Here is a 24,537-nt window from a genome sequence, read left to right on the forward strand (position 1 = left end):
AGTTCCTCAGGAATGAAGCCCAGAATGGCTCTAGAACTCAGGCTGAGCTTGTGGGTCAGGATTTTGCTCAGTGTAGTTTTATAAAAGTGTATTTACAGTAACTCAGTAAAGGGAAGAATGCCTTTAAGTGTTTAGTTATTAACAGTGATTTAAATATGAAAGAAATAGGTTTACTAATCTAAGCAATGCTAATCTATGGTAATAAATACACAACAAACAGAGCAGGAAACCAAACTACAAGAGTCCATGTTAGAGCAATGACCAGTCATGGAACAACAGAATGTCACTGGAAATATAAGGAGAAAAATACATCTGTGAATAAACAGGGCCATATCCTCAGATGTGGTGGGACCACTTTGTGCATCACCGGCAGCAGAATCTGGATGTGGAGACTTCTCTAACCAAGGGCTGGAGCGGCACAGTACCAGCCCGGTATAAAGGGAGTGCAAAGGTGAACATGATCCCGTTTTTGCAATCCCCCCATCTCTTTCCCACAGGACCCATGCTGTTTGGCCCTTACTCAGCCAGAGACATGACCCACTGTGTTTACTTCTTCAAAAATACACTTCTCCACAATCATCAAAATGGTTCAATTAGGTTGAAAGATTTGTTGAAAAGCTGGCCTGGAGAATAGATAGTATGACTGGCACTTTAGTAGTAACTGAGATAGACTGATACATGGGCTAAGGGAAGCTCTCTCAATGGCAGCAGCTAAGTGTGCAAATGCACTAAACCAAACCATACCATTGCAATCGCCATGGCAGCTAAGAGTTTTAATGCACTGGCACTAGATTACCTACCATCACTTCTGTATGCCCAGGAAAGGCGAGAACAAAACTGCAAGGACAAAACTGATTTGTTTTCTTTGCATTTACATGTACATGTTTACACAACAGACTTAAGTTACTTATACAATGTGAATACACACAATCTTTCTCTATTTGCCCCAGGACATTTTTCTCATTTCTCTTCGAGATTCACTTTCTTTCTGCTGCCTGCTCACAGCCTTCTATAGTGATTCACCAATAACTAGGTGACTTATAATTTAACGAAAAAGCAAAGTTGTCTGAATTTATTATCTTTAAGCATGAAGTCTAGAAGTTGAACATAGCCCAGCAATGGGAAGAGGCTGGCTGAGGAAGCGAATTCTGAGCCTAAGGCTCTCTAATGAGAGAGTACTGTCTGCACCTCTTAAGATGCCTATTCTCAGCCAGTGTAAATTGTTATAGCTCTAATGAAATCAATGAAGCTATGACAAATTTACACCAGCTGCAGAATGGGATATGCCCATTGATGTTTAAATCTAGGAACTGGTCCCATCTGGTCTCAATTTCCCTAACAGATCACAGGGAAAAAGGCAGTCTCATATATAAATAGGAACTATGCCATTTAAAGTTTTCTAGAGCAAGGCCACTGTTGTTGTGACTCTAAGGCCCATCACATCAAGAGACTGAATATTGTACATAAGAAATAAAAGAAAAATAAGAATCACTGCGTATTTTATTTCAGTACATACCTGATACAGCATATACCATAATCAGAAGCTGCATGTCTCCATCTGTTCACCTGTTATCTTTACTGACACTGAAACACATTGTGTGTGTTTCTAAATATCTATGGTGGTGCATTTATTAAACAAGCGTTGCAAATACTGAACATTTCTTAGAGAAATCTCAAAAGAGTCCTGCTAGCTCAAAATGTAAAGGTCACTCCAGCTGTATACTCTGACAGTGGAAGTTTCCAGATGGCAGTAGCCAATTTCCAATAAATTTTAATTGGTTTAATTGACTTTCTTGTTTATTAATTGATAGGGTGATGTAGTTCATTTAAATTAACCCCAGTTACTGCCATAATTAAGCAAAGTTAAGCAACCCAAGGAAAATTTTAAAGAAAGGGGGGTGGGAGGAATGTTTCGCATTTGACATGCTAGACCTGCTTGTCTCTGGCACTTTAGGGGGACATTTTAATTTCTGTTCACTCAAAGCAGAAACAAAAGGTATCCTTGTTGACTAGGTTTAGGAGTGGAAAGAAGATGATACATACACACAGTATCATTTCATTACTGTACCATGTTAGAAGCACCAAGAATGGGGTGTGGGATGGTGAAAAGGATGACAGAGATAGAAAGAAGGGGCTGACCCCAGTTTGCAGGGCTTCCCAGTTCTCTTAAATAGGGAGGATTGGGGGAGGGAGGCTCAGACAGGGCAGTCCCAATACTACATGTCCTGAGGTTCTAACAAGGCAGAGAATCCACAGCTTTAAGGGTCAGCCTTTCAGTACCGAGGGCCCAGTACTCTGCTATAGCCATCCTTGGGGAGTACAATAAAGCCACAAAAGAGCTAGTAGTGGCTGCCCAATCCTGGGGGACAGGCAGCAGTAATGGGGCTACCAAAGTCCTGACCCTGTGTCTGCTCTAAATTATGCCTCTGTTGTAATGGCCTCCAGAAACGATCATCTGTCAGTTGCTATGCTTCAACCATGTGTCCTCTTCCACTCAGGCCATTCCTGACATGCCCCTACAGTAGGGGCTGGGAGAGGGGTGGCACAGAGCCGGCTACATCCTCTGGCTGTTTAAATCAGTCAGCAATAATAGTTAGATCAGTTGCACCACTAAAGGATCCAGGATTGAGCCAAATTTTCCCAATACTGCCAACCCCAAGCTTTCATCAATCACACACTGAGACCCTCAAAATTATAATACTGGTTTAAAAACCATAGGATTTTTCAAAAATGCTGGGGTTTTGAGCCTTTAGGGTGCCCCCTCATCCCATTTTCAAGCTTTACTCTGAAACCAGGAGGGTTTTTTTTTAAACAAATACCAAGGTCCTCAGGAACATGCCTCAAAAGGATGGGGCTTTAAGAGAAAAACACTAAATATGGTAAGATTTATGACCAAAAAAAAAAAATCACAAAAGTTGGCAATATTATATATTCGGGAAGATCCATGTTATGATTGGCCTCACCTCCCACCTACACAAAACCTCTCAATGTAGTCTAAATGAGAACTCTGTATAATGCACCTATCAGCATTGTATCTGGGCACTTATTAAATGGGGTTTGATACACTCCCACACCAGCATGCTGCTTCCAACTGGAGCATTTAATTGACATGTTGGCAAGAAACACACACACTACTTACAAAAACCAACTGCCGAGGCACCTTCCAGAAGCACCAATATGGCCACACTCTGCTCACCAGGGCTGTGCTCTTTTAACCTTCCATCAGAGTTTCAAACCTTAAAGAGAAAGAGCACTGAAAAAAATATAGCCTTGGCATCCCATCGAGTTTTGTGTAAACTAGAGACTTTACGCCCCACAAAAAGGACTATGCTTACATTACCGTATACATTATAATTTCTACAGTGCTACAAGTTCGACTGCAGAAATGCTAATAAGCGAATTCATTCAAGATTCTGCCTGGTACTGAACATCTCCAGGGTGGGAGGAGGGAAGGAAGAGGGAGGGTTGTGACTCTGAGTTTCCTCAACCCTCTTCACATGACTGGTCTCCAGCATAACTGTAACCAGACTAGAGGTCTCAGGAACTGTTTTTTAGTGTCCTGTAAAATGGGAGATACAGCCTATGTCAAGGCCCAGTTTAAAATACTTACCTTGTTTATAGGTAACAGTTTTTCAAATATAGACTTTTACTCTTTATACAGTTCTGTTTTCTTATTTTCAACTAATGTCCCTGTAGCAAAAAATCATAGCTAATATTTAATGTCCTAACTGCCAAGCTATAAGGCAGGGAAAGGACTGTTGGAGTGCATTAATTCCCTGTTGAGGGAGAAATGATTGGATACAGCCTAAGGATATCCTTCCTCAGTCTCTCTGTATTTACAACAATGCACAGATTTCCTGTCTTTTGAACAAACATTGACAAGACAGCAAAAACAGCAATGAAATATACAGCAAAGAGTAACACTTTTAGAGCAACAGTCAGACAGCTGTCTGAAACGCACACTTGTCCCCATCTCTTGCACATAACCCGTGTGCCTCAACTGCACTCCAAACACGTTGCAGTTCTTTTTGCTGTTGCTCAAGGGAGTATGTCTCCCTCAAAAACACCTGCGACATGGAATTGCTATGTCTGTACATCTGGTTAACATATACTATAGCCAGTTTAATCATATTATTTTGAAAAGAACTTTTGCATCAAAAAATGAGCCAGGGCGGGAACTTGTTTAATACTCCACTATACCATAGACTGCAATGAGACACACATTTCACCCTCAATCATTCAGTGACGATAGTACTTTAGTACATCTTTTTTCAATGCATTATTTTCTCAATTTCTTCACTTTTGTTATATAACAGTATCATGGGAGAACCTATTATTTAAGGAACATGTTACAACATAATGCTATCTTGCTTGTCTTGCAAAAAAGTGTCTATCATATGATTGATCTGTGACCAAGAATAATATTGTTGGTACTAGTACAAGAAACTAGTACACCTGATGTGTCACCAAGCAAAACGATTTATTGTAGCTTCTGAAGGTTTTACTATTTGATCCAAAGTTATGTAAGTGGAAAACATGTCTCAGCGTTCAAGTAGATTTTTATCCAATGTCTTCTATTTAGACTTAGATGCAAGAGTGAAGAAAGAATTCCATCTGGTTCTACCATGATAGATGCTCAAGTCATATCATTCATTGACAGGATCACCTTTAACATTTCATTTACCTGAATTCCACTAACCGTTTGTATGGAGGTAACATCAAAGGACAAAATTGTCAAAGATGACTTAGGATATTGAGTGCCTCAGTTTTTGGGTGCCCAACTTGACATACCTTAACAGGGACTAAAATGTGCTCAGCACTTTTTCAAATTAAGACTCTTTTAAAGTATTTAATGTTGGGCACTCTTAAAATTGAGCCACCCAGAATCTTGAAAGTCATGGTCAGTTTTGTGTGTAAATGTAACTGCTATCCCACTGCTTTCTAACCTCCAACAACTACGTTTTATGCCTGCCATGTTTGTTCCCCTAGAGACTGTTTAATTTACTCTTTACACTTGTAATCCCGCCCCCTCCTTGTATGTTGTCTTCTCACTCTGTTCCTCTATTCTGTCATCTTATTCTGAAGTATCATACCCCCAGGAGCAGTATTTCCATTTTATTATTATGTATTTGTTAAGAAATGGCATTGTACATGACATGAAAACAAACACAGACCCAAATAAGTCACCACCTATCTGACCCACAGATTGCCTGAATGCAAGTGTCTCAAAAAGTCTTGATGATGCCTACAGAGGTAGCTCTCCTTTTCTCACTTCTCCCCAGACTCCTCTGTTCTTCATCATTTTGATACTATCTGCTCCTGCTCCTTCCTCATCCTTCAGTTCCCCTCCGTGTTCAATTCCCTTTCACAATCATTTTTTTAAACCTCCTGAACTCTCACACCTCAAACCTTTCCCCGGTCTGCTCTGCTCCTTTTCTCTCCTTATCCTTTTCTACCACTTCTTTCTTTCCTCAGCTCAACCCTTGTTTTCTTATTCTCAATACCTCTCTTTGGCAACTAGGATTGCCACAATTCCTTCCAATTCTCTGTCACCCCTTCTTGTCTTTCCAAGCCCTTCCCTTGCTAAGGATAGAAGTGGGAACACAAATCATTGCTTTTACATTCATCCTTGCCCTCCCTACCCAACAAAGTTTTGCAATACCTCTATCATTCCTCAGCCATCCAGCACCCTATCCATATACATCTCCCATCCTCCTATTATGTTCTGTTATGCTCCCCTTTATTTTAGTCACTGGTGATTGATTTTCTATGCTAAAACCTCTCCTCTTTGGAGTTCCTTAAGGTTAATTCCTTCACCCTCTATTCTTTTCTACTGACTTCTTACTTGACATCTTGGGTGAAATCCTGGCCTAAGTGAAGTCAATGGCAAAACTCCCATTAATTTCAATGGGGCCAGGATTTCATCCCTTGAGCCAAGACCTTGCTTATGCCAGTATGAATTTGGTCCTTTAACTTGAACCTCAGCTACCTATGGTCTTGAACATCATCATTTTAGGATGATGATGCAAATACAATCCATGACATTATACCTGGTACCAAAATGTTCCTCCTATGAGAAGGCTGTGAGATAACATTCATGAACACAAATATCCAGTTTCCACCTTATTCTTCATCATTTACTCTCATTTACTTCCTTAAACTAGAATGATAATACTAATAATGATTAAGTCAATACTAATTTTATTGATACAGAACCCACCAGGGACATAAGTGCTTGACAAGACACAGGCTCTGCTCCTGCTCCCATTAATTTTAATGGAAGCAGGACAGACTATTAAAAGTAAAATTCTGTTCAGATCTCCAAGACAGATAATCTTCAGTTTCCTGCACAATTCAGTTGAAGAATTTACTCTAATGTATTAAACCTGAGTGTCCCTGTAAATGGCTCGCTGAATTGTTTTCATAGAGGAGCTCAAGGTTATTAGCTATCAGTTCAAAGGAAACCCCTGCATCAATCACAAAGCAGGAACACAGACAACTTCTTTACTTGGGGAGCGGGAGCAGAGTTAAAAAATAAAACAGCTGTTCAATATCATTTCAAGGAGTAGTTTTGTACCATAATTAAATTTGTCCACTCTTTATAAAGTGAGATAAATGAGCTTCTGTTCCAAACTCAGTATTTCCTTTAGTTATTAATGCAATCTCTATTTTAGGGGAGGGGAGCATACAGCCTTCACCCCCCAAAAAAACAGTTATCTATACCCACACAAGATTTCACTGAATCTTCTTGAAAGAGGAGCTACAAAGTAGCCCTATAACTATATTTATACTTTTTCAGACACTTATTTCATAAGTAAATTTACATCTATCTTGTTGCGTGCTGAGTGAAATCTTGTTGTGGGCCAAGTTAAAACCACAGTGAGGTTGATGGGCTTGAAGGCACCTTTTCCATTAACATAACTTTAAGGATAAATTAATCACCACCCAATTTAAGACGAAAGGATCATGCAAACCCAACAAGGAGTTTTAGACCTGGTTGGGCAGAGGGACGTTTACTGAGTATCATTACGTGCGTGGGTAGCATAGAGACAGACTCAGAGGCAGGCAGAAAAGCCAAGCCACAGCCTGTAAACCCAGTGTGACCCCGAAGGAGCCTGGGTCACAAGACTGCATCAGAGAACATACCAAATCATCATCAATTTCTACTCCTAACTGGAACATCCCAAGCGCCCCAAACTTTGACTAGTTGCTCAGGTCAAAAAGGGATAATGGCACTTTTCAAGCACAGTTACATTAATTCTTATTATTATTTATATTGCAGTAGCACCTAGAGGCTTTAATCAGGTTGGGACAGCATTGTGTTAGATAGTGCACAAACGTATAGTAAATACCATTCCCTGCCTCCAAAAGCTGATAGTCTAAAAAAAGAAGACTTGGACATAACAGGTGAATGAAACAAACAAGTGGGTGAAGAGGGGAGAGGGTAGAGAAGAATGCTGGTGTAAACAAAACTAGAAAACCTCAGTCTGGACTGACTAACTGTGCGCACAATTCACATCATTCTTCAATCATCTTCCATAAAGTATGCTATGGCTGATCTTTTAGGACCTAATCTGAAGCACATCAAAGTCTATGGGAGACTTTCAATTTACTTCAATGGACTTTGGATCAGGCCTTTAATCATTTCTCATTAATGCAAAGTAATTATGCACAAGGAATAAAATGGTTCTTCTCTGGGTAGTCAAAGCACTAGGACTGCAATTAAAGTTTGGAATTTCTCTTTACAGCTGTAGGATGTGGATGTTCCAACTGTAATGAATACACAATGTGTTATACATGCAAGTGCATATGTGAATATAAACCTATCACAAAATTTAAAATGTTTGTTAGCATAGGGCATGTATTGCTACGTAAATAGAAATTGGAGCATATGGTTAATTAAAAAAAATGTGCTTCAAAAATGATAAGCATGCGTATGTCTTTGCTTTATCCATACACTCCTAAAAGTGTTCCACTCGTACTAGAAAAGCCACAGCTTTACACTCACAACACCAGCCTCATACAATGTTGACTACCCTCCTCTGAATTCTAGCGTTCTGTTATGGCACACTGAAGTTTTTCAAGTATTTCTGGTTTAGAACATTGTTTTCAACATGAAGAAAAGGAGTACTTGTGGCACCTTAGAGACTAACCAATTTATTTGAGCATAAGCTTTCGTGAGCTACAGCTCACTTCATCGGATGAAGTGAGCTGTAGCTCACGAAAGCTTATGCTCAAATAAATTGGTTAGTCTCTAAGGTGCCACAGGTACTCCTTTTCTTTTTGCGAATACAGACTAACACGGCTGCTACTCTGAAACCTGTTTTCAACATGGAGACCAACCCTGACTCATGAATACGCTTCTGAATATTCCTTCCAGCGTTCCTTCTAGATGTTTTTCATCTTTGTCCCCAGTAAGACTCACATAAATTGGCAGAAACAGGAGGGTGCCTGGTAACTTGGGGAAACAGAGTATTTTCCTGTCCTGTTTGAAATTTACAACCAGCCAAACTGCTGAGCTTTAACATATTTTATTCTGCTATGTGGAAAAAGCCATTTTTCTTTTAAAAGTTGGGGTGATGGAGGTGCTGGTATAACCTAAGGAACAAAATACACTGAACCACACCTCCTCTTTAATTACTTTCATTATTTAAACTCTATGAGGTCAGGATCATGACATTTTGAAGTTTTACTATGGAAAAAGAAGAAAAATAAATGGCATCAGCATATATTTTTGCAGTTAAGAGACAATACTCCAAAAGCTCCAAGGCCAGCATCTTTACCCACTGAAAGGCAAGGCAAAGGTTTATCTGTCATTGCAAGATTTTTGTCTAACACACACTACAGTATTATTCCTGGAGGACCTTAGTAAAAAATCTGTTCTCTCACAAACAACAATTGCTGGCATGGATCGAAAATTAGGCCAGCTAGTCTCACAAATGAATAATTTGGAGGCATAAGAGGTAGTGGTGAATAGAGAGTGATGGAGATGGGGATAAAATTAGAAGCCTATAACAGCAAACGATAATCGCGTATCATATTCCTCAGACAATTCTGAAGAAAAGAGAACTCTATAATTAAAGACACAGTCTAAAACATAAACCACATTCTCTCATGCTCACAGTATTATAATCATGGCTCTGCCAACCAGTAAAGAAGGCAGAGGCCCTGTCTTTTAAGCTAATGAGTGGTGAAAATATTGCAATTAGAAAGTAGATAGTTTTCCTGTGTCTAAGAAATGTGTGTCTAGACCTGCATTTTATGCTTGCCACAAAAACAGGTCTCTTGGATAGCCATTCAGTGCACTAGCAGTAGACCATTTGGTAGGAAAACCCTGAGGAGAATCTACTTTTCCATAGAGAAAACAAGCAGGAATTAATTCAAGAAACTGGAGGCAAAAACAACGTAGTGATTTTTCATTTTTAAAGAAGTGATATAAAAATGGTAAATGGGAAAATAAAGGAACTGTATTTCAGTTCTAGCTACCCTCTCAACACATGACCCCATTTGAAAAATATCCAATCTAGCCTAAAACTGAACTGGTGTCCAAAAATTGTCCCTGGAAAAATATATGAAAAATATCCTGGTGTAATATTTTGGGGGGAGTACATCAGCAGAATGATGGCTGGATTGGAGCAAGCAACCTACATATAAGGATATGGCAGATTCTGATTCCGACCTTCCTATAGCTCTTTAAGGATGAGTACTTCCATATTTATCATACTTACTGATTTTATTAAAGTTACTGAGTCTTTCTTGTTTTGTTTATTTATTTATTGTATAATCATTGCATCTTCTTGGACCCGTAAATTTCAGATTTAGTACGTTTAGAATGGGAATGCCATTGCTGATTTCTTTGAGATTTCCAGATGAAGAGGTTCCTTGATAAAATATAAACATCTCAAATTATTATTTCTGTCAAACTCTAGGATTCGTGTTTCACTTCTGCACATCAAGAGGACAGAACATATAATACGAGGGTATTGTTTGGCTTACAGTTTTTATTATTATTTTTCTCTATGTATGGCTCTGAAATTTGATCTGATTCGCTCTTTAAACTTAAAGAAACACAGGAGGAGATAAGATAAAAGGGTGATTTAACATTGAATGAGGGACTTTAAGTAACATCTCTGGGAATTATATTAGGTGTTCATGTGGAGTTTGGTTCTGTAAGATGCCAAATACTTACAGCTACAGAAACCCTGGCAGGATTGGGTTCACACAGTCTCTTTCAAGAACTGATACCATTTCCCAACTAAACAGTTCACAGTTTCTATGATGTTCACTAAGCATATTAAGAAAGCTAGTCTTCTATGTACTTTGAAATACCACATCTTTCAATACACATAAATGGCTTCAAATGTCACTGATTTATGTTTGTAAAAAAGCTAGACGATTACAGAAACTGAACACAATTATAAACAATGCATGTAGGGAAATAGAACCCTTGTCCTATGCATACAGCAAAATACCTCTAACAAGAGATAAATTTTAAAGAAAGACCCACTTACTGATAAAGCCCTTAATTAAATATGAATGTATGCAATGTTATGACTGTATGCAAGGAACCAGAAGAAATCTTCTCTGTATACATAAAATTAAGTTAACATACTTTTGATCTTTTTAATAAATTTTAGATTTATTTATTAAGGATTGGCTGACAGCATGATATTTGGGTAAGATCTGAGATTCATAGACCTGGGGATAACTGGTCCTGTCTTTTGGGATTGGTGAACCTCACATATGGTGAAACAGGTTTTCAGTAACCCCTCACTATAGTAGACTGTTGTCTAGATGGAAGCCAAGGGCCCATAGGAGAGGGTGTTTGGCTTCTTGTTAACCAGTGTGGTAGTACAGAAGCTCTTTGTTACTGGCTTGGTAAATATAATTATAGAATAAACCAGCAGTTTTGGGGATTATCTTACCTATTACTTGCAGTCTGCCCTGAGTGTGGCATTCTTAGTGTGGCCCATCCAGGTACCTGGTCACAAGCCCTATCAGTTAGTTTTAATCAATGTAGTCAGTCTTCTTTTAATTCATATAGTTTGTAATACACTCTTTGGAAATATTTCTCTCTTACTAATTTTGACCTTTCCTTAGAATATTAATTGTTTCTTTGTTTTGCTAGTTGAAGTGAAATCAGTGGGTTTATCATCACTTCCTTGTTTCTGCAGAAGTTAAATGTGATGGTACAGCACAGTTGCAAAGTTAACAAGAGTGATGAAGCGAAAGACAAAACACTTAACCATTGTGGGCCATACACCAATGTTATAAAATAAAACTATTCCTGAAGTATGTAGTGTTGACAACTCTCGTAATTTTATTGGGACTTTCATGACATTTGGTGTTCTTCTTAAAACCCCAGCTCTTATGGTCAGCAAATTGAAGGATAATCTGGGTTTTTTTTAAGGTAAGTTTCTAGCCATTGTGGATGCAGAGAAAACTTGAAACCATGGGTGCACCCTAAAGACTCAGAAACCAGACCTCCTGTCTCTGCTACTTCTGAACACATCCGTGCCTGGGAATTGTCTGCACTACTTATTCATCTGGTGTTGTACTTTGTCTGTAATTGTGTAACAAAGTGACTGACTGTCCATCCGCTAAATATCTGTCTGATGGGACCATTCCTCTGGGTGGACATGAGCTCTGTTCAACCAGTCTGCTTTGAACATGAAGTGCTCTCAGCGACCTGCTGGGATTTTATTCAGACCAAACACAACAGAACAGATGCGTCTTTCAGAAAGGACAGGATGCTTTTGGTGGCCTCCCTCCCACCAGTTCACATGCTACTTCCGGTGGGTTGTTGGCTTTGATTTGGACATGGAGATGTAGGCAAGACTTCTGTAGGGGTGAGAGTGTTAGGTGGGTTAGATTAGATGCCTTCTCTTTGACTGAGACTGGAGACTGCATGCACCCATTCTCCACATGAGTTGCAGGCACTCTTCAGGAAAGCACAATTTTTAGATTATTTAAAACATGTTCATAAACCTGTGTTATACAGGTTTCATAAGAGGGTGAATCACAGTTATTCACGAAGGGCCAGATTGTGCTTTGTTCTCACACTGGTGTACGAGCAAGGAACTTCCTTAGCTCTCAAGGGATTTGGATTTTCCCCTGCATGGCCACTTCATAACTGCTCACCTCCACCCAAACAGTAGAACTCTTCAGCTGCACAGTGGCCCTTCCACAGCCACAGAAACCTAAGATGACAGTTCAGCAAAGCACATAAGTATGTGTTTAACTTTAAACAGCTGAATAATCCCACTGAAATCAAGGGGACTAAACAAAGGCTTAAAGTCATGAATGTGCTTACATTCCTTGCTAAATTGTTTCCTTTATGAATTTCACCCTAAATTATTAAAATAATCAGCACAATTAGAAGTTAATGTATTCCATTTAATAGTTTAGATAAAGAAAAGAATTCACTAAGCCATCAGTAAAACAATTGAACAGTACTTTTTTTTAGTCTGACACTGTCTCAGAAGCATGATGGTTCAGTAATATATTTAGTTTATCAATTCCAATTAAGTTATTATAAGAAAGAGAGAAAGAGAGAGAGAAAAATTTGAACCTACAGATCTATCTACATAAGCTCCAGGGAAACCAGTTCAAGTCCATCATAATTGTTTTAATAGGTTCAATTTCAGAATGCCTATTTATAACAAGCCTAACAGTTTTCCTTTGTACAGTCTCTAACTTATTAATTAGCATCAACTTCACAGGTTCCCAAATGGAAAGATTGTTTTATTATAATATGAAAGATTAAAATGCCAGATTTTTAACCATTTTATAAGCAAATTTCCAATCTTATTTTAATCCAAGGAAGCCTTCTGAGAGTTGTTTTAGGAATGCTGATGCTGACTGTTCTAAATCAACTATCAGTAGGATCAAATACTTATAGTCCCAATTTGTACTGCCTCCTCTATTTAAATCTTTACAGCTTTACTTTTTGCCCAATTAACCTTTTTGAGACTGATATTCAGGAATTTCCTGTGTCATAGGGCATGTCTACACTGGCAAGTTTCTGTGCAACAAGTTATACCACTTTTATTAAAGCACTGGAATTAAACCACTGTTGTGTATCCACACTGTGCTCCTTGTGATTGTGGAGCATATCCACATTAGCAGCTCTTGAACAGCAAAGAGAGCAGTGCATTATGGTAGCTATCTCACTGTGCAACTGGCCCCAGGGTGCTTTGGGAAGGGTTTGCAATGCCTCATGGGGCAGGCACAGCATCACATGATGCAGGTTTCCCAATCCCATTGTTCCATGGGCATCCTCCTACATGGTGAGCTGCTTTTCAAATGAAGTGGGGGACGGCAGAGTGTGTGACAGGGAGTGTGTGTGTGTGTGTTGGGGGACAGAGTGTGTGTCAGCATGCTGTCTTGTAAGTCCAGACAGCAACAGGAAGCAACCAGTCCTGAGGCAGGGTGAGGGGGAAACCCCAACATCAGCCCCTGCCTCCCTCCCCAGCTCTCTGGACAGCAATCTCTCTCTCACACACACACACAGACAGACACAGACACACACACCCCGCTTCTGTGTTCAACAGCATGAGCATTCCAGATTAATGGTTTGCTTTGTGTCCCGGAGCAGATCAGCATAGCACACAAGAGCTGTCAGAAATGGAGCTTTGAAACTGGAGGGGCTCAAGCCTTCAGGGCAGCCAGCCGAGTTCAAAACAATGAGCAGAGCGGCCACTTGAGCGATTACGGAATACTTCCAGAGGCCAACTGATTGCTTTCTGTGCTGTAATGTGTTTACACTTCCAGTACAGAATTGGAGCCTCTGCACTATAAGGCTTACGACTCTAGTTGAGATGGGTTTTTTGCAACGCTGCATCTCAGGAGTTTCTGCACACAAAGTGGCTTGGCACTGTGTACACCTCGGGAGTTACAACGCAGAAAGCTGCTTTACTGTGCAGAAACTTGCCAGTGTAGATAAGACCTTAGTTTGAGGCATAAACAAAAAATTACTTGCATTCATCAACACTTGTAAAAGTCGTAGAGTCAATCAGTGTTAGACAACAATGATGGACTTAAGTCAGGGCCTCATGTGGTGGCATTGTAACTTGCCTTGGCTCTAACTATGCTGATTAATTTAGGACATATTGAAAGGCGTCTGTGTTTTGTGCAGTGGCCCTGTTCCACATACACCGTCCACCTCCCACTTGCACAGACATTTAGAACAGGGCAAAGTCTCTCCCTAAAGCCAACTACAATTATGCTCCACTCCCATTAAGGCAATCTAGTTTTTCAAAAAGATGGAGACAAAAATTTGCAAATAGAAAATAAGGCGCTATGTTCATCTTACAGCTGGGTTGTTGAACTCTCTTATTATTCAAACATTATCCTGTATTTTATTTTAGAATTTCTGCGGATTCGTTATAGACAATCCTGCATTTTATTGTTCTTGAAAAAAAATGAGTGAGGACAAACACTACTTTTCATACATACAGATATATTACTATCAGGTTTGAATAATATATTTGCTTGCTAAAGTGAGACAAAATAACTGATCCTGGTGAAAATAACGCTTATTTATCTGCATTACTGAGGATCTGAAAAAAATTATGTATTTTTTTCCTCAAAAAATCAATTATAGATCTGATTTTGTTTCTGCATCAGAAAGGAACATTTCAAAACCTCAGTTTTTCTGCAGAATGGCTATACTGTTTTTTGGCTAGCCCTAGGACTAACCCTCTGAAACCTTTCCAGTTTCAGACAGCTGGAAGGGGAAAGTTCATACACCTTCCCTTTAGTAGCAATTCTTGGCAACTGTAGACACACCCACAGTAGGGCTTTCCTGCTCCTGGGGGTCTCATGTCTGCTGCCCCTGAAGAAGGTTCATAAAGCGGGCTTCTGGGAGGTGTGACAGGGTCAGGCCAGATGGCTACCGAAGAGTGACAGAAGGCAGATATATTAGCCCCAGGTTAAGTAGGCCCCTTTTCCCTGGGTAGGGTAACAGGGAAGGTTCCAGAACAATCAGGAACTTTCTGGAAACAATTAAGGCAAACAGGCTGATTAGAACACCTGCAGCCAATCAAGAAGCTGCTAGAATCAATTAAAACAGGCAGACTAATCAGAGCACCTGGGGTTTAAAAAGGAGCTCATTTCAGTTTGTGGTGTGCGTGCGAGGAGCTGGGAGCAAGAGGCACAAGAAGCGGAGAGTGAGAAGACATACTACTGGAAGACTGAAAAGTACAAGCATTATCAGACATTAGGAGGAAGGTCCTGTGGTGAGAATAAAGAAGGTGTTGGGAGGAGGCCATGGGGAAGTAGCCCAGGGAGTTGTAGGTGTCACGCAGCTGTTACAGGAGCCACTGTAGACAGCTGCAATCCACAGGGCCCTCGGCTGAACCTGGGGTAGAGGGCAGGGCTGGGTTCCCCCATCCCTCCATCCCCCCAACTCCTACTTGATACCAGAGGAGTTGACCTGGACTGTGGGTTCCACCAGAGGGGAAGGTCTCTGGCCTGTTCCCTGATCCACTAGGTGGATCAGCAGAGACTGCGGGGACTGCTCTTCTTCCTTTTCCCCATGCTGGCCAGTGATGAGGTTAACTGAGTGAATGGCAGATTTGAGCCACGAAAGTGGCCAAACTGAGGGCTGCCGTGAACCTCTGAGGTGAGCAAATCCACCAATAAGCACAGGACCCACGAAGGCAGAGGAGGAACTTTGTCACAGAGGTCAAATGCTTGCTCCAGCTCATATGCCTGTGACTACAGCTTGAGGTTTCAAAGTGCCCAAAGGGTCAAAGATGCGTACAAGCACCTCAAGGCCTATGAACTATCAAACAACCTCATACTCAATACATCACATTTATATTGTAGGTGAAACGTTGGACAACAGAAAAAAATGTGCAAGGGGCAATTGCAATCAAAGGCCCCAACCACTTTTGTAGCTGCCTTAGAGTAGTCACTTTGAGCCAATGAAAGTACTCATGAGCCTATAGTTAGTCTTAGTCATGATCAGGGCCTAATTTTTCAATGACAAAGAGGATAAGAAAATTATAAAATAAATAGTGTCACAAACAAGTTTATAATAAGTCTCAGTCATTAATCAAAGGTGAATAGTGAGGACTTTTCTTTCTAAGTTATTTTGAATGGGTGCAAAGGTGCTTTTCAATTTTTCTTTTTCTTTTTTTTTTTTGAGGGCTTTTTATACTCCAGTTCTACATATCTGTTCAAAGTTTGTATTCATTGTTAATGTTGAATATATGTTTCCAGTTTGTTTCTTTGTTTACCCTTTTATTTGTGTGCTCAGTTTCTCAATTCAAAGCCCTTGTTATTGTTGGGTAGTGAAACTAAGAAATTGTTCTTGTCTTTACAGGTAAGTGTATCCATGAACAAGTACTCTGAGAAATGTACCATGTGCTCATCAAAAAAAAAGTAACTGTCAATTTGATGAAGTACAACTCACATCTCATTAGTGTTGAGCACAGAAGCAATATTCCACATCAAAAATGACTGCTAAAATATTCACAATTACCAGCTGTTCAGAATCCATTTTATATAGATAAGAAACATGTCAAATTTAATTTATCAGATGCTTTCTGCTGTCATACTTTTCTTTCATTCAATGAACTGAAAAGTTATAAAACAACCTCAGTGTTATTCTAGACATGTATCGTATGGGCAAAAAGAATAACAAAATCTATTGTGCACCAAGATATAATGAAAACTATATGGATGAATAATCTTCTGTAGGTTCTCTCACTCTGAAGGCTGAATAAATTATCCATTTCAGGGACTTAGTCTTCCAATATGTTTAGATATACTTTTGCACATTTTTGATGCTATCATAATATAAGTAAGTAGTCATTTAAATGTATCTGAATATACAATATTTGGCATCTTTATTATAAAAACTTTCATATCCGGAATATCCCTAAATAAGAATATTACCCTTTTGTCAGTGTGGTAGTTGTGTTGGTCCCAGGATATTACAACAACAATGTGAGTGAGGTAATATCTTTTATTGACCAACTTCTTTTGGTGAGAGAGACCAGACAGACTTGTCTCTCTCACCAAATGAAGTTGGTCCTCACCCCACTTGTATCTTGAATACCCTTATGTCAATCATCACTTCAAAACAAAATTAAAAATAGAATTCAATATTAATTCACATTTACAAAATACACTGAAATGCTTAGGAAGATTTAAAAAATAACCAGATATTAAACAACAGAGAACAACAGTGGGATTAGCAGTAATAAGTATTGGAGAAAGTATAGGCTGTAAAAGTCAAATTAATGGGTTAGTTTTAGATTCTGTGCAACTGGTAAATGAGGTCAGGTGGGTTTCAGAAATTTCTGAGACAGGCTTTGCTTATTCCACCACCACTTTGCCTGACCAGGAGCAAGTGTGGGGAACTTTGGACTTTAGACAGAGTTTTAGGAAATGAGGTTGGAGTCCTCTATACACTGGGATGGGGAACACTATTTTGAACCGTAGATCAATATTGCAAAGCTGTAACACAACCTGGGAAAAAAAAGAGATCACTCTTATCCATAGATCAATTGACAGCATTTAGATATGGTTTAATTAGAAACAATTAACTCTATATAGAAATCTGTTAAATAGGTCTAACCCACACACCTTCTGGGTGCTCTATCCCATCTAGTGGCACCGAGACCACTTAGAGAGAGCTAGATTAATGAGTCTGCTCTACAGCCTTAGCTAAGAGGCTCATACATTCAGCTACAGAGGTCCCAGGTTTGATCCTGCCTGCCGACCACCAGCATGTTGGTGTTACAAATGGGGGCTTGTCTGGGATTTCAATTGGAAAGTCTCTGAAGCTCTGGACGCACTTCCTCAGCTAGGGAAAGTACGTAACACACACACTTTCCAGGTGTGGTGTTCTTTCCCATCTAGTGGCAGAGACCACTTAGAGAGAGAGATTAATTAGTCTGCTCTATAGCTTTAGCTAAGATCCATATGGCTTTTAGCTCATGCATTCAGCTACAGAGGTCCCAGGCTTGATCCCGCCCGCTGACGACCGGAGTCTGTCAGTGTTACATAGTTATGGGACAATAACTATCTAAGTTAAGGGACAATAAATATTTAAATTATTCTCATAAAATATATATACACACACATACTTTTGCAAGGGGAAATTGCAAAGGCCCCAATTCTGCAACCATTTCTGTACACACACACACACACACACACACACACACACACGTTTCCTTGGTTAGCTACTGTATAATATTCACTGTTCCTTCATACTTTTGTAAAACCATTTTTAACTACCCCATAGACATCAGTGTAAAACTAGAGTAATACTTATATTCGGAGATTATTATAGGAGAAGGGATGGGAATAAATAGGGATCTGACCAGCATACTAGGTTCCTAAAACTAATTAAGGAGGTACCTGGAACCTCACCTCTTTACCCTGTGTATTTTATACAAGATAAATGAAAGGTTGGAGGCAGCTAAAAATATATAGTAAACTGCCAGTTTGTTCCTAGTTGGATGTTTCAGGCATCTACATGAAAGAGCTGGCTGAGAAACAGCTTCTTTGCTATCTAGTGTCTTGAGTTGTAGCTGATCAGATTTGGGGGCAGGAACAGAAGAATTGTGGGCTTGTGATAAAACCATGAAGATTGCCACAGTCTTGAGACATGACCTAAAAGATTTTCAGATATGGGGCCATCACCAACTGATGCCATGTTGCCCGTGGCAGCAATTTTAACAACACTGTCATAATCTGCAAATGTTGTTGTTTTACTGTTGTGATATATTCTTGGTTTGCTTCAACATGACTTTAAAATTGGTCACATTTTGTACTACTTTTGATTGTCAACATGGTCTTGGCTGAATTTAATCACATTTCTCTTTTTTTCTTTCAGATGCTACTTTGGTTGTGTGAAAGCTGCTTGGTGATTGGGTAATATTAACTGTACAGAGTAACAAAAGATGTGAGATTACTAGTGGCTATTACTAGTGCTTCAAACATGTCAGAAAGATACAAGCTTGTTGATGGACCTGGATCTCAGAGACATTCCATTCCACTACTGACTAGGGCATCTCTGTGCTTTGTCAGAAAGACACAGGTTCAGAGTTGATTAACCCAGCAGAACCAAAAGGAAAGCATGTTCAATATAGCTATCGAACTCTTGCAGAAAGTATCAGATGTTTCCATAATCTGAATGCACTTCCTTTGTCCACAGATAAACGTAGATTATATGATGTTGATGGTATTGAAAAAGACTTTCAACAAGAACAATGGACATTGGCACAAATTCTGCTACATCAGCTTTAATAGGACCAAATTTAAAAGGGCTGAGAATAAAAACCCATCACCAGAATGCCGTGGATCACTCTGGCATGCTGCAGAGGAATAAGTGACCCACACAAAAACCTCCAGAAAAAGAGGCGTGCTCTATTTCATCAGAAGACCTCCATGAAGCTTCTAACGTCAGCCTGGGTAGACGAGTCCGCAAACATGCACTTTAGCTGCTAGACTACCACTTGCTTGCAAACCTAAGTGCAGGGGACTTAATGGCCCAAGAGAAAAAGTACCATGCAAGATGTCTGATGTCTCTCTACAACGAAGTCAGAGAAGAAATCTGAGAAAAGCAAAAGAGATGATGTTGCACGGGATTGCCTTTGCTGAACTCATAGCATACATTGAGCAGACAAGACAATGAAGGCATGGCTCCAGTCTTTAAACCAGCAGACCTCACAAGGTTCCATACAGCTTGGGATGACACTGGCTCGGGGCATTTAGCACTAAACTAAAAACCTGTTTCTTTCCATATCTCCAACCACACAAATAAGGACATGATGTACTCCTTGCCTTCAACCAGGATATTGGACATGTTCTCCAAAATCATGTGAGGAAGACTGGGATAGGTGAAGTGCTTCTTTGTCACACACACTAAAACTTATCCGAAGGGAACTGTTTCAAATGAAAACAGTTTACTATAGTGCAAGCCAAATCTTTGCTTGTGTCACTATGGGCACTGATATCCAGGATATAGAATGGTCCAAATGTTAAAAGTGAGTCTGAACAAGTTTCCATTCATCCAGCTGGCTTTACTTTGGTACAACTGTTTCAGTACAAAAGCAATATCAGTCACCATGAAGAAACAGAAAGTTTGTACCACAACGAAGCTCGAGAATCACCTTTACCAATCTACATTGCTTTGACGCTTCATGCAAACATGAAAAAGTGAGCTAGTAGTTACTTTCTTAAAACTTAATTTGTCCATCACCTGTGACAGAGTGCTGGTCATCTCTCCCAGCATGGCAAACAGTGCATGCCAACACTTGAAGGATGAGAATATAGCTTATCCTCTAAAGCTCTATGGTGGTCTGTTCACTACTGAGGCTACACACAACATAGACCACAATCCCAGCTCCACCACAGCAACAGACTCCTTCTTCAGCATCCCAGTATTCAAGTGAGAGAGCTGTCTGTGGAATTCCCATCCCAGACTGTGGAACTGCACATTAGAAAATAAGAACAGCCATACTGGGGTCAGATCCATGGTCTATCTAGCCCAGTATCCTGTCTTCCAACAGTGGCCCATGCCAGGTGCTTCAGAGGGAATGAGCAGAACAGGTAATCATCAAGTTATCCATCCCCTGTCACCCATTCCCAGCTTCTGGCAAACAGAGACTAGAGACATTTCAGAGGATGGTTTTGCATCCCTGCCCATCCTGACTAATAGCCATTGTTGGACCTATCCTCCATGAACTTATGTAGTTCTTTTTTTGAACCCTGGTATAGTCTTGGCTGTCACAACATCCTCTGACAAAGAGTTCCACAGGTTGTACGTTGTGTGAAGAAACACTTCCTTTTGTTTGTTTTAAACCTGCTGCCTATTCATTTCATTGGGTGACCCTGAGTTCTTGTGTTTATGAGTAAATAACCCTTCCTTATTTACTTTCTCCACCCCAGTCATGATTTTATAGACCTCAACCATATCCCCTCTTAGTTATTTATTTTCCAGGCTGAAAAGTCCCAGTCTTTTTCATCTCCTCAAATGGAAGCAGTTCCATACCCCTAATCATTTTTGTTGCCTTTTTCTGAACCTTTTCCAATTTCAGTATATCTTTTTTGAGATGGGACGACCCCATCTGCATGCACTATTCAAGATGTGGGCATACCATGGATTTATATAGAGGCACTGTGATATTTACTGTCTTATTATCTATCCCTTTCCTAATGATTCCCAACATTCAATTAGCGTTTTTGACTGCCGCTGCATATTGAGTGGATGTTTTCAGTTTTCAGACACACATTGAAGAAAACTGTATCATCACTTCATCACTTCTTGAGTCTTGGAAAATTGTCCTCCCATTGAACTTGAAGAAAACCAATGCTCCCATGCCAGCTGCAAATGGTGAAATTAAGGCTAACTGCCAATTGATTACCCAAGTCCTATAAGACATATGCAGGTAGCTTGAACAAGTAAGGCAAGCCATGTGTCTGAATACCTTCAATGGAAATCATGATATTTCCTGGACAGCTTACCATGCTTGTGTCATAGGACCTCCAGAGAAGCCCCAAGGTTGACAATATCACAAGGATAGACTCATAGAATAATATCATTGTAGGACTGGACGGGACCTTGAGAGGTTATCTAGTCCAGTCACCTGTACTCATGGCAGGACTAAGTATTATCTAGACCATCCCCGAGAGGTGTTTGTCTAACCTGCTCTTAAAAATCTCCAATGATTCCACAATCCCCCTAGGCAATTTATTCCAGTGCTTAACTACCCTGACAGTTAGGAATCTCCTTTGCTGCAATTTAAGCCCATTTCTTCTTATCCTATCCTCAGAGGTTAAGGGAAAATATTTTTTCTCCCTCCTCCTTGGATCTTCTCTAGGGATCCTCTGGCACAAGTATTTGACTCAATATATTGCTTTCCTTACAGAAGCTGATTTTGTGAAAAATCTGTCTGCCCCTTTCAAATTTATAAAACCCCTCTCTTACACTATAATTACCATTATTATTTAGTCAGTATCAATAGTTGCTATGTGCCTTGCAGCATGAGAAAGAGTTCATGACCCACAGAGATTACAATCTAAACTATAAAACTGGTTGAATTATTCATTGCAAAAAATTAACTGACAATGTAACCCTTTTATTCTGACAATAAAACATTAAACATGTCCCAGATTCCGTGTATATTATTTGTCATTAGCAGCACTGAGTGAATAATGTGGACAAATTTCAATCTAGGGGTTTCTTGGATGTTGTTGAATTCAGCTATTTGCTATTCATTTTTTGTGCTTTGTGATTGGTTTCTTTGGTCACATAGTATTGTTTTTACCCTCATTAGATGATTAAAAATTCTGAAAGAATAGAACAACAAATTATGAATAGTGAAGAATGAATGGTAAATATTTTGGCTTAAGCATGTATATATGTTTGCATGCACAATAGGGTATTAATACAAATAGCCATTCCCCAGAAGGGTGTACAAGCCAAATGCAATTTGTATGAATAGCATGGGGAATGAACTTAACAGACGTTTGGCATTCAAATGAATGTTCACCAACATTGTTTTAGCAATATGTAACCTACAACTAAATGTTATGAGCTTTGAAAAAAATCATTCCCCCCTTAGTAAAAATAATCTAATTGTTTACACATAGTAGAACCTTGGCTCCAAACTCACTCTTGTAATTGGGCCTATCCACCTTATCCTGACACTCAAGAAGCTACATTGGGCCCCTCCTTCCATACAGTGATATTCCCCTATTCCCAAGAGACAAAAAAGGAAGTATACATAGGAATAGCACGAGAGTGTAGGGACAGAATCAGGAAACCCAAGGCAAAGAACTAGTTACAGTTGGCAAGAAATGAGACAATAAGAAGGGGTTCTTCAAATATGTCAGACAAAAAAGAAAGATCAAGGACATTTGGGTGTGCTGCTCAATGGAGAATGTGAGCTGGTAATGGAAGGTGATAGGAAGGCAGAGATGCTGAATTCCTACTTTGCTTCAGACTTCTCACAAATATAACGTGACCGGACAACTAGTGAAGATACCATAGACAATAAAGGGGAAGGTATGCGGATCTGGATAAATAAAGACGACTTCAGAAACCTTCTGACCAATCTGAATGAATTCAGAGCAGTGGGGCCAGATGCTTTTGCCCGAGGGTACTGAAGGAATCAGCTGAAGAAATCTCTGAGCCACTGGCAATAATATTTACAAACTCATGGATGATAGGAGAAGCTACTAGAACAATGTATAAAACAATCAATTTGCAAATACCTGGAGGATGAAGAGATCACCACTAGCAGCCGGCATGGATTTACCAAGAACAAATCATGCCAAACCAGGTTGATTTCCTTCTTTGACAGAGTAACTGATTTGGTGCATGGGGGAATGTGGTGGACATAATATACTTGGACTTCAGCAAGACTTTTGACAGTCTCACATGAAATTCTGATAAGTAAACTGGAGAAATGCAGTCTCAACAGAACTACCATTAAGTGGCTACATAATTGGTTAAACAACCGCAAACAAAGAGTATCTATTAATGGAATGACGTTGGTATCTTTATTAGTGACTTGGATGCAGGTACAGAGAGCACACTGATCAAGTTTGCAGATGACACAAAGCTGTGGGGGATGGGGGAGGGAGGTTTGCTAATACTTCGGAGGACAGAGCTAAAATTCAAAGGAGATCTTGATAAACTGGAGAACTGAGCTATAGACAATAATATGAAATTCAACAAATTAAAATGTAAGGTGCTACACTTAGGGAATTAAAGCCAAATGCACAATACAGAATGGGGGAAAACTGCCTTGGCAACAGCACTGCTGAGAAGGATGTGGGGGTTGTGGTGGATCACAACCTCAACATGAGTCAGCAATGTGATGATGTTGCAAAAAAAGCAAATGCAATTTTAGGTTGCATTAACAGAGGGATAGCATGCAAGTTACTGGAGGTGATAGTACTGCTCTGCTCAGAGCTGGTTAGGCCTCAGCTGGTGTCCAATTTTGGTCACCAATGTATAGAAAGGATGTAGAGAAACTGCAAAGGATCCAGAGGTGAGCGACAAAGATGATCAATGGGATGGAATGCAAGCCATATCAGCAAAGGCTGAAGGAACTGGGTATGTTTAGTTTGGGGAAAAAAGGAGATGGGGGGTGGGGGGATATGATAGCGGTTCTCAGATATTTGAAATGCTGCTATAAAAAAGATGTTCTGTTTTGCCACAGAGGGCAGGACAAGAAGCAATTGGTTCAAACTACAGTATAGCAGATTCAGATTAAATCTCAGGAAAAACTTCCCAATGTAAGACCAGTAGGAAAATGGAACTGACTGCCTTGGGAGGTTGTGGAAGCTTCTTCACTGGAGGTTCTCAAAAGAAGGCTGGATAGCCATCTGTCTTGGATGGTTTAGACACAACAAATCCTACATCTTGGCAGAGGGTTAGACTAGATGCCTCTTGTGGTCCGTTCTAACCCTCTAATTCTAATTCTAAAAACTTAAAGTAAACCTGCATTGAAACCATAGACCTTACCATTTATTTTCTAACCCTTGCTTGCTTTCAGACTCAATCAG

General features: G+C 39.8%; 1 protein-coding gene across 7 annotated transcripts in view; it reads right to left on the reverse strand.

Moving 5' to 3' along the window:
* Nucleotides 1-24,537, reverse strand: part of RALYL (RALY RNA binding protein like) — a 581,991-nt gene that overhangs the window by 459,518 nt on the left and 97,936 nt on the right. For 2 of the 7 annotated variants that reach the window (XM_074944168.1, XM_074944174.1), the window contains one exon: nt 3,140-3,236. The exons of the other annotated variants lie outside the window; for them this stretch is intronic. The gene's annotated coding sequence lies outside the window, so the exon portion shown is untranslated. The remainder of the gene's footprint in view (nt 1-3,139; nt 3,237-24,537) is intronic. 7 annotated transcript variants of the gene reach the window in all.

The sequence above is a fragment of the Natator depressus genome, chromosome 2, assembly GCF_965152275.1.
Source record: "Natator depressus isolate rNatDep1 chromosome 2, rNatDep2.hap1, whole genome shotgun sequence".
Taxonomy (NCBI): Eukaryota; Metazoa; Chordata; order Testudines; family Cheloniidae; genus Natator; species Natator depressus.